At 38.2% G+C, this 8,792-nt stretch overlaps 1 pseudogene; it reads left to right on the top strand.

Annotated features, from left to right (window-relative positions):
- Positions 1-6,170: 6,170 nt before the first annotated feature.
- Positions 6,171-6,823, top strand: LOC128586132 (SIN3-HDAC complex-associated factor-like; annotated as a pseudogene).
- Positions 6,824-8,792: the final 1,969 nt, after the last annotated feature.

The raw sequence follows: 8,792 nt of genomic DNA, 5'->3' as shown, positions 1-8,792 counted from the left end.
AAAAGAAATCACTCATGAGGAAGAATCAGCAGAAAACTCCAGGCAACATGAAGAACCAGTCCAGAACAACCCCGCCAAGGGACCATGAGGTAGCTACTGCAGAGGATTCCACCTATACAGAAATGTTAGGAATGACAGAAAGGGAATTTAGAATACACATGTTGAAAACAATGAAAGAAATGATGGAAACAATGAAGGAAACTGCTAATAAAGTGGAAAATAACCAAAAGGAAATCCAAAAACAGAATCAAATCAGAGATGAACGATATGAAGAATATAAAAAGGATATAGCAGAGCTGAAGGAAATGAAACAGTCAATCAGGGAACTTAAAGATGCAATGGAAAGTATCAGCAACAGGTTAGACCATGCAGAAGAAAGAATTTCAGAGGTAGAAGACAAAGATCTTGAGATAACTCAGATAGTAAAAGAGGCAGAAAAGAAGAGAGAGAAAGCAGAACGTTCACTGTCAGAATTATGGGACTTTATGAAGCGTTCCAACATACGAGTTATAGGAATTCCAGAAGGGGAAGAAGAATGCCCCAGAGGAATGGAAGCCACACTGGAGAATATTATAAAAGAAAATTTCCCAAATATCGCCAGAGATTCTGACACACTGCTTTCAGAGGGCTATCGGACCCCAGGTTCCCTCAACTCTAACCGAGCTTCTCCAAGACACATTGTGATGAACCTGTCCAAAGTCAAGACAAAAGAAAAGATTCTGCAAGCTGCCAGGAGTAAGCGCCAGTTGACCTACAGGGGCAAATCCATCAGATTGACCGCAGACTTCTCTAATGAAACTTTTCAAGCAAGAAGACAATGGTCATCTACCTTTAATCTACTTAAACAGAACAATTTCCAGCCCAGAATTCTGTACCCTGATAAGCTAAGCTTCAAAATTGATGGAGAAATCAAATCATTTACGGATATATAAACATTGAGGAAATTCGCCACAACAAGACCAGCTCTACAGGAAATACTTCAACCTGTTCTGCACACTGACCACCACAATGGATCAGCAGCAAAGTAAGAACTCAGAAATTAAAGGACAGAACCTAACCTCCACACTGATGCAAAAGATAAAACTAAGCAATGGACTCTCACAAAATAAGACGAATAGAATACTACCACACTTATCAATTATCTCCATAAATGTTAATGGCTTGAATTCCCCACTGAAGAGACATAGATTGGTTGACTGGATTAAAAAACACAAGCCATCCATTTGCTGTCTGCAAGAAACACACCTGGCTTCAAAAGACAAATTAAAGCTCCGAGTCAAGGGTTGGAAGACAATTTTTCAGGCAAATGGAATTCAGAAGAAAAGAGGAGCTGCAATCTTATTTTCCGATACATGTGGATTTAAAGCAACTAAAGTCAAAAAAGACAAAGATGGTCACTTTATATTGGTCAAGGGAAAAATACAGCAAGAAGACATTTCAATTCTAAATATCTATGCACCCAATTTAAATGCTCCTAGATTCTTGAAACAGACCTTACTCAGTCTGAGCAATATGATATCTGATAATACCATAATAACAGGGGACCTTAACACTCCTCTTATAGAGCTGGACAGATCCTCTAAACAGAAATTAAACAAAGATATAAGAGATTTAAATGAGACCCTAGAACAACTCTGCTTGATAGACACATATAGAACACTCCATCCCAAAGATGAAGAATATACATTCTTCTCATCACCCCATGGAACATTCTCCAAAATTGATCATATCCTGGGACACAAAACAAATATCAACAGAATCAAAAGAATTGAAATTTTACCTTGTATCTTCTCAGACCATAAGGCACTAAAGGTAGAACTCAACTCTAACAAAAATGCTCGACCCCACCCAAAGGCATGGAAATTAAACAATCTTCTGTTGAATAACAGATGGGTGCAGGAAGAAATGAAACAGGAATTCATTAACTTCCTTGAGCATAACAACAATGAAGACACAAGCTACCAAAACCTGTGGGATACTGCAAAAGCAGTTTTGAGAGGAAAATTCATCGCTTTAGATGCCTACATTCGAAAAACAGAAAGAGAGCGCATCAACAATCTCACAAGAGATCTTATGGAATTGCAAAAAGAAGAACAATCTAAGCCTAAACTCAGTAGAAGAAAAGAAATATCCAAAATCAAATCAGAGATCAATGAAACTGAAAACAAAAGAATCATTCAGAAAATTAATGAAACAAGGAGTTGGTTTTTTGAAAAAATAAATAAAATAGATAAACCATTGGCCAGACTAATGAGGAATAGAAAAGTAAAATCTCTAGTAACCTCAATCAGAAATGATAAAGGGGAAATAACAACTGATCCCACAGAGATACAAGAGATCATCTCTGAATACTACCAGAAACTCTATGCCCAGAAATTTCACAATGTGAAAGAAATGGATCAATATTTGGAATCACACCCTCTCCCTAGACTCAGCCAGGAAGAAATAGACCTCCTGAACAGACCAATTTCAAGCACTGAGATCAAAGAAACAATAAAAAATCTTCCAACCAAAAAATGCCCTGGTCCAGACGGCTTCACTCCAGAATTCTATCAAATCTTCAAGGAAGAGCTTATTCCTGTACTGCAGAATTTATTCCAAAAAATTGAGGAAGAAGGACTCTTCCCCAACACATTCTATGAAGCAAACATCACCCTGATACCAAAACCAGGAAAAGACCCAAACAAAAAGGAGAATTTCAGACCAATCTCACTCATGAACATAGACGCAAAAATTCTCAACAAAATCCTAGCCAATAGATTACAGCTTATCATCAAAAAAGTCATTCATCATGATCAAGTAGGCTTCATCCCAGGGATGCAAGGCTGGTTTAACATACGCAAGTCTATAAACGTTATCCACCATAATAACAGAGGCAAAAATAAAGATCACATGATCGTCTCAATAGATGCAGAAAAAGCATTTGATAAAATCCAGCATCCTTTTCTAATTAGAACACTGAAGAGTATAGGCATAGGTGGCACATTTCTAAAACTGATTGAAGCTATCTATGAGAAACCCACAGCCAATATTTTACTGAATGGAGTAAAACTCAAAGCTTTTCCTCTTAGAACTGGAACCAGACAAGGTTGTCCTCTGTCACCTTTACTGTTCAACGTAGTGCTGGAAGTTCTAGCCAATACAATTAGGCAAGACAAGGAAATAAAGGGAATCCAAATGGGAGCAGAGGAGGTCAAACTCTCCTTCTTTGCTGACGACATGATCTTATACTTAGAGAACCCCAAAGACTCAACCACAAGACTCCTAGAAGTCATCAAAAAATACAGTAATGTTTCAGGATATAAAATCAATGTCCACAAGTCAGTAGCCTTTGTGTACACCAATAACAGTCAAGATGAGAAGCTAATTAAGGACACAACTCCCTTCACCATAGTCTCTAAGAAAATGAAATACCTAGGAGTATACCTAACAAAGGAGGTGAAGGACCTCTATGAAGAAAACTATGAAATCCTCAGAAAGGAAATAGCAGAGGATATTAACAAATGGAAGAACATACCATGCTCATGGATGGGAAGAATCAACATTGTTAAAATGTCTATACTTCCCAAAGCATTCTACCTATTCAATGCCATTCCTATCAAAATACCAACATCGTACTTTCAAGATTTGGAAAAAATGATTCTGTGTTTTGTATGGAACCGGAAAAAACCCCGTATAGCTAAGGCAGTTCTCTGTAACAAAAATAAAGCTGGGGGCATCAGCATACCAGATTTTAGTCTGTACTACAAAGCCATAGTGCTCAAGACAGCATAGTACTGGCACAAAAACAGAGACATAGACACTTGGAATCGAATTGAAAACCAAGAAATGAAACTAACATCTTACAACCACCTAATCTTTGATAAACCAAACAAGAACATACCTTGGGGGAAAGACTCCCTATTCAATAAATGGTGTTGGGAGAACTGGATGTCTACATGTGAAAGACTGAAACTGGACCCACACCTTTTCCCACTCACAAAAATTGATTCAAGATGGATAAAGGACTTAAACTTAAGGCATGAAACAATAAAAATCCTCCAAGAAAGCATAGGAAAAACACTGGAAGATATTGGCCTGGGGAAAGACTTCATGAAGAAGACTGCCATGGCAATTGCAACAACAACAAAAATAAACAAATGGGACTTCATTAAACTGAAAAGCTTCTGTACAGCTAAGGAGACAATAACCAAAGCAAAGAGACAACCTACACAATGGCAAAGGATATTTGCATATTTTCAATCAGACAAAAGCTTGATAACTAGGATCTATAGAGAACTCAAATTAATCCACATGAAAAAAGCCAACAATCCCTTATATCAATGGGCAAGAGACATGAATAGAACTTTCTCTAAAGACGACAGATGAATGGCTAACAAACACATGAAAAAATGTTCATCATCTCTATATATTAGAGAAATGCAAATCAAAACAACCCTGAGATATCATCTAACCCCAGTGAGAATGGCCCACATCACAAAATCTCAAAACTGGAGATACTGGCGTGGATGTGGAGAGAAGGGAACACTTTTACACTGCTGGTGGGACTGCAAACTAGTACAATCTTTCTGGAAGGAAGTATGGAGAAACCTCAAAGCACTCAAGCTAGACCTCCCATTTGATCCTGCAATCCCATTACTGGGCATCTACCCAGAAGGAAAGAAATCCTTTTATCATAAGGACACTTGTACTAGACTGTTTATTGCAGCTCAATTTACAATTGCCAAAATGTGGAAACAGCCTAAATGCCCACCAACCCAGGAATGGATTAACAAGCTGTGGTATATGTATACCATGGAATACTATTCAGCCATTAAAAAAAATGGAGACTTTACATCTTTCATATTAACCTGGATGGACGTGGAAGACATTATTCTTAGTAAAGCATCACAAGAATGGAGAAACATGAATCCTATGTACTCAATTTTGATATGAGGACAATTAATGACAATTATGGTTATGGGGGGGAAACAGAAAGAGGGAAGGAGGGAGGTGGGTGGGGCCTTGGTGTGTGTCACACTGTATGGGGGCAAGACATGATTGCAAGAGGGACTTTACCTAACAATTGCAATCAGTGTAGCCTGGCTTATTGTACCCTCAATGAATCCCCAACAATAAAAAAAAAAAAAAATTACATCATGCATACACAACTATGACAGTTGAGATTTGCCCTGGAATCTAAAATAAGTTTCTATTTTACAGTTTTATCAGCTGTTAGTTTTGCTAGGGGGAAGAGAATTTTGTGTTAAGAAACTGGTACTTATAAACTAACAGCTAAATGTTCACATAAACCTTGAGGAAACCTAAGGATGAAGTTAGTTGGTTTTGAAAATTTTTTTAGAGATGGGTCTTGCTACATTGCTGATCTCAAACTCCTGTCCTCAAGTGATCCTCAGGCCACAACCTCCTGAATAGCTGGGATTACAGGCATGAGTCATTTGCCTGACTTGTTTTTTTGTCTTAAGGATGCAATACATACATTCACATAACCACTGTTGACATAGTGAAGGTACAGGATAGAATAGGCAGATGCAGTCTCCTTTAAATAGGATATTCTGGCTTTTAATTTTAAAAACTAGGGTGCCGCTGTGGCTTGGTGAATAGGGCACTGGCCCCATATATGGAGGGTGGTGGGTTCAAACCCAGCCCCAGCCCAACTGCAACAACAACAACAAAAATAGCCGGATGTTGTGGTGGGCGCCTGTAGTCCCAGCTATTCAGGGGGCTGAGGCAAGAGAATCGCCTAAGCCCCTGTATCTGGTGTTCTCTAATTATAAGATCTATCATCAGCAAAGAGTGACAGTTTGACCTCCTCTGCACTCATTTGTATGCCCTTTATATCTTTTCTTGCCTGATTGCATTGACTAGAACTACCAACCATGTTGAAATGGACTTTCTTGTCTGGTTCCAGTTCTGAGTGGGAAAGCTTTTGGTTTTACTCTATTCAGTATAGTGTTAGCTGTGGGCTTGTTGTAGATGGCTTCAATCAGCTTAAGACATGCCACCTATGCCTATACTCTTAAGTGTTCTTGTTAGAAAAGGATACTGACTAGACAAGTTAGTTGAGGAGGAGGGAACGCTTGGAGTGGGGAGGGGGTTGGCTGGGCATGCACTGTGCACCTTGGCCATGCTATTGCGTGTGAAACAACTGCTTTTGGTAGACTTGCCCAGAAGAAAAGATGTTTAGTTTTCACAAGCCAAAGATGTACCGCAGATAGAGGGCTGCTGTATTTGCAGAGCTAAGTCCTCCAGTTCTCGATTCACTGACAGTAAACGCTACGAAAAGGACTTCCAGAGCTGTTTTGGGTTGCATGAAACTCATTCAGGGGACATCTGCAATGCTTGTGTCCTGCTTGCGAAAAGATGGAAGAAGTTGTCAGCAGGATCAAAAAAAAAATTGGAATCATGTGGTAGCTGCAAGGGCAGGACCCAGTCTAAAGACCACATGGAAACCAAAGAAAGTGAAAAGTCTGTCTGGGAACAGGATAAAAAGTAACCAGACCAGTAAACTGCAGAAGGAATTTAAACTTCATGATTCTGATGCTCACAGTACCACCTTCAGGGCCTCCCCAGCTCAATCTCCTTGTTATAGTAACCAGTCAGATGATGGCTCAGACACAGAGATGGCTACTGGTTCTAACAGAACACTGATTTTTCCCTTTTTAGATCTCACATACTGGAAAAAAACAGAAAATATGTTGTGGGATCATCTATAAAGGCCGTTTGGGGGAAGTCCTCATCGATACACATCTGTTCAAGCCTGGCTGAGAAGCCGGAGGAGCAGGACCCAGAGCCTCTGCCCATCTCCACTCAGGAGTGGTGACTGAGGTTCTCATGCAGAACAGGAGCAAAAACGATTTAAATTTAGAAAAGACCACCAAGCAACAAACTGACCCTCCTATTTTTAACTTGGATACCTGCTATTCTGTCAAAAGACAGCTTTTAGAATAGTTTTGAGTGGGTTATTTTCCCCCCCGGTTCCACAAACTCATAAGCCAGTATCTAGGTGACTAAAAAAAAAATTGTACATACTATTTAAGATGATGAGTATTTCATAGGAAAGCTGAATGCTGCTTTAAAGTGCTCTTTAAGTCTTCTTTTTTTAATTTCCTTCTAATGAATGAAACTAAGGGGAATTTCAGGGGATAGAGATGGGATTTGTTGTATGATAAAACAGTATGTAGTTTCAGTCTTTCTATATTGAGAAGCAGTGGTTGGGGCATTTTTAAAGATGGCTAGCTACACTTATTTTCCCTCATGATAATAATTTTGTCATAATACAGTAACATATTTTTGCCCCTAGAGGTAATTGTTAATAATTTTGAATATTAAGGTCTTGCCAAGGTTGTGACAATTCAAACCTGTACTACTGTTATTAAGCAGGACAGACTGAGCTTTCTTTTATAGATACTTTAAAGGAAAATATACAGAGAGGTAACTGCATATTTTGCATACTGTGCCACCTCCCTTCATATTAATATTTGATAAATATTTTAATTTATGGGGCGGTGCCTGTGGCTCAAAGGAGTAGGGCGCTGGCCCCATACACGGGAGGTGGCAGGTTCAAACCCGGCCCTGGCCAAAAAAACAACTGCAAAAAAAAAAAAATAAATAAAAGATTTTAATTTATGTGGAATTTCTAAAGCGGAATGAAAGCTCCTTTTAAGGAAATGACAAGTCTTTAAGAGAGGTGAGACCCCATATAAATAGTACCAAAGTGTTAGCACGGGGTAGACAGCATGAAAAAATGTTTAACTATCTGAAAAATAAAATGTTCAAGTCTTCAGATGGCACAAAACAAAGGTTAATGCTTTTGGGGGCATATTTCTTAGAGGGCTTGCTGAGTATGTAAATAATTGACTTTTGTTTATGTTATGTGACTGATGACTTCATTGAAAATCGGCACAATTCAGTTGTAGCTCTGGATTACTTCAGTTGAACTTTGTGAAAGTTTTATCTATGTAGAGTGGATGTTTAACTTCTTTTAACCTGTTAGGGTTTTTATTTCTTATTTTTTTCACTCTATATTTAAAGTAAAATTTACTAAAAGAAAAGAGGTGTGTGTTAGTGGTAAGTGGGTTGGTTTTGGTTTGGCTTCTTTTAGTCAGGCTTTCTGAACATTGAGATACTGTGCTTGGAGTTCTTCAATTCTAAAATCCTCATTCAAGCCTTTCACTTGAACCCCAACCAAAGTGTTCCTATTGCCTCTTTTCTGAAAGTTCAGGAGAAAAATATTACCAGTTCAGACTTTTCATGAGGGAGGAGTATTTGCTTGCTTTATGATGACATGACTTAGTTTTTATTTTTTGAACTGGATTTTAAAAATTGGGTAGTGTAACAATAAGGAGTGAGCCCCTTTTTATGGACACCCTATAGTTTTGTAGTTCTTAATCTAAACGTTTTATATTTTCTCCTCTTGGAAAAAACCTACATGTTATAAGCCACCATATGCACAGACTACACAGTTAGTTGGGCCGGCTCTCACTGCCTTTGAGGTGAATTACAGGAGTCCAGCCATGATCATCCTCCTGAATTATTTTGAAAAAAAAATTTTTTTTTGTATATTTTGGCTACATTATTGGTGGTAGAATATACTATGTTATGGATCATCTCTACTTCTGTATTTATTTATTTATTACTAGACCTCAACCACAGTCTTTTTCTTTTCCCTTCTACCTCTCTTTGCCTGTAGGATGTACTGTATGTAGTCATGCATTTTGTATTAATATATTAGAAATCTACAGATCCGTTTTGTACTTTTTATACTGTTGGATACTTATAATCAAAACTTT

The sequence above is a fragment of the Nycticebus coucang genome, chromosome 5, assembly GCF_027406575.1.
Source record: "Nycticebus coucang isolate mNycCou1 chromosome 5, mNycCou1.pri, whole genome shotgun sequence".
Classification (NCBI taxonomy): Eukaryota; Metazoa; Chordata; class Mammalia; order Primates; family Lorisidae; genus Nycticebus; species Nycticebus coucang.
Note: the sequence above shows the minus strand (reverse complement) of the source record. Positions and strands in the feature narration are given on the sequence as shown.